This window comes from Trichechus manatus, unplaced genomic scaffold (genome assembly GCF_000243295.1).
Source record: "Trichechus manatus latirostris isolate Lorelei unplaced genomic scaffold, TriManLat1.0 scaffold00165, whole genome shotgun sequence".
Lineage (NCBI taxonomy): Eukaryota > Metazoa > Chordata > Mammalia > Sirenia > Trichechidae > Trichechus > Trichechus manatus.
In genome coordinates this window covers 1,292,296-1,294,642 of record NW_004444101.1, presented here as the reverse complement: position 1 = coordinate 1,294,642, position 2,347 = coordinate 1,292,296, and the positions used below count along the sequence as shown (strand labels likewise).

Genomic DNA, 2,347 nt, shown 5'->3' with positions numbered 1-2,347 from the left:
AAGCCCTTCCATTAGAGAGGCACGTATCTTTCCAACAAAAATAAGCAGACTAGAAAACAGAATTTCCTTTGTCTTTCTGCAACCCACTCACTATAAAAATAAAACACAACCATTAAGCTTTGGTTTTGAGACCTGTTTTCCTCGGGGTAGCATGCCAGATTATAGACAGACCCTTAGTAACCTGCAAAAATGTTAGCATATGGTCTTGTCTCTAAGCTCAAGTTTAAGACACAAAGGTTAAGGTTAGGGTTGGTGTTAGGGTTAGATTTAGAGTTAAGGTTAAGGTTAGGAAAACCTGCTTTGACTATGCACTTATATGTTAAACTGTGATTAAAAACTCCCTAGCTGATGCACGCCACCACACAAATGACCTTGAGAACATCACTCTGAGCAAAAGAAGTTGGTCACAAACGGACAAATACTGTCTGAGCTCACTTACATGAACTAAGCAAATATATAGAAAGCAAAGGTTGTTAGGGGTTACCAGGGGTGGAAGGGAGGAGGAAAGGGGGCGTTTTTGCTTAGGGTGCATTGAGGTGATGTTCGTGTTGGTGGAATGCTTTGGAAAAGGAGAGCAAGAATGGTTTACAACATGAAAAACGTAATCGGTGTCACCAAATTGTACCTGTAGAAATTGTTGAATTGGTGCCTATTTTGTTACTTACAGTTTCAGTGCACTAGGAAAAACAATTGCAAACTCTTATGTAAGATTTTTTAACAATAACTAAATTCTCAAAACATCTTTTAGAAATATCTTACGGTTTAAGGCAATATATAAACAAAGAAGCTTCTAGGGTGCCTTTGGAGCATTTTTATAGGATAAACAATAGGAACGAGGGTCTTCTACACGTGTGGCAGATAGAAACACTGCTCAGCGTGCCATCGGCCGCGGTTTGTGGGCCCAGTAGTGGCTGACAGCCCTCCAGGCGGGGATGCAAATCACCTCTTACAGGTGCAGGGGCCGAGGCAGCTAGACTCTGTCTTAGATTGAATTACGTCCCCTCAAAATGTGTGTATCAGTTTGGCTGGGCCATGATTCCTGGTATTGTGTGGTTGTCCTCCATTTTATGTTTGTAGTTTTATGTTAAAGAGGATTACGGTGAGATGTAACACCCTTACTAAGGTCACATCCCTGATGCAATGTAAAGAGAGTTTCCCTAGGGTGTGGCCTGCACCACCTTTTACCTTATAAGAGATAAAAGGTAAGGGAAGCAAGCAGAGGATGGGGGACCTCATACCACCAAGAAAGCAGTGCCGTGAGCAGAACGTGTCCTTTGGACCTGGAGTTCCTGTGCTGAGATGCTCCCAGACCAAGGGAAGACTGCTGACAAGGCCCTTCCTCCACAGCCGACAGAGAAAGTGTTCCCTTGGAGCTGACACCCTGAATTTGGACTTGTAGCCTACTAGACTATGAGAGAATAAATTTCTCGTTGTTGAAGCTATCCACTTGTAGCCTTTTTGTTACAGCAGCACTAGCTGACTAAGACACTGTCCGAGTTCGGGTCCCTGGGGAGTGCGTTCTGGTTGTGTTTGGAGCTGGATCAGACAAAACTGGGTCATAAGAAGCATCCTCTTCACCTTCAAAGTTTTGTCTGAAAAAGACCCAGTCTAGTGTCTCTGGCTGAGTCTGGAATTTCTGGGCTGTGAAAACTCTGGATGCGTTTCTGTCCTGGGAAATATGCTCAGCATGGCTTGGCCCAGGCACCTTCCACTGTGGAGCTGACAGTATTTCAGGTTCATCTTCTCTTACGTGGATGTCACTGGAATGGCGTTCCCTACAATCAAATAGTGCCATCTCCTTGGCCAGTGGTCCCTGGGAATGCATATGGTGGAAGAGACATCTGTGCGGCAGTGCCAGATTCTACGAAGATTCTTCTTTTCCCAATTCTCCAAACCTTTCCTGCCATTCTTTAAACTATGCCTGGAGCTCCACCCCACCGTGAATCTCCTTCTTCATGTAGTAGCAGCCCCTGGAAGGTGGCGACCACAGTACAGCCCTGTTGTTGTTTTTGTCAGCTGCTGTCAAATCGACTCCCAGACTCATGGCAACCCCAGAACAAAACACCGCCTGGTCCTGCACCGTCCCCGTGATTGGTTGCAGATCAAACCATTGTGATCCATAAAGTTTTCATTGGCTGACTTTTGGAAGTAGATCCCCAGGTCTTTCTTCCCAGTGTGTCTTGGTGTGGAAGCTTTGCTGAAATCTGTTCACCATTGTGGCAACAGGAAAGCTTCCACTGACAGATAGATGGTGGCTGCACGTGAGGTGCACTTGCCAGGAATTGAACCCGGGTCTCCTGCATGAAAGGCAAGAATTCTACCATTGAACCACCACTGCCTCACGGTA

General features: G+C 45.5%; 1 non-coding gene across 1 annotated transcript; it reads right to left on the bottom strand.

Moving 5' to 3' along the window:
* Positions 1–2,267: 2,267 nt before the first annotated feature.
* Positions 2,268–2,338, bottom strand: TRNAE-UUC (transfer RNA glutamic acid (anticodon UUC)). Its single transcript has one exon. It is a non-coding gene; the product is annotated as a tRNA-Glu (tRNA).
* Positions 2,339–2,347: the final 9 nt, after the last annotated feature.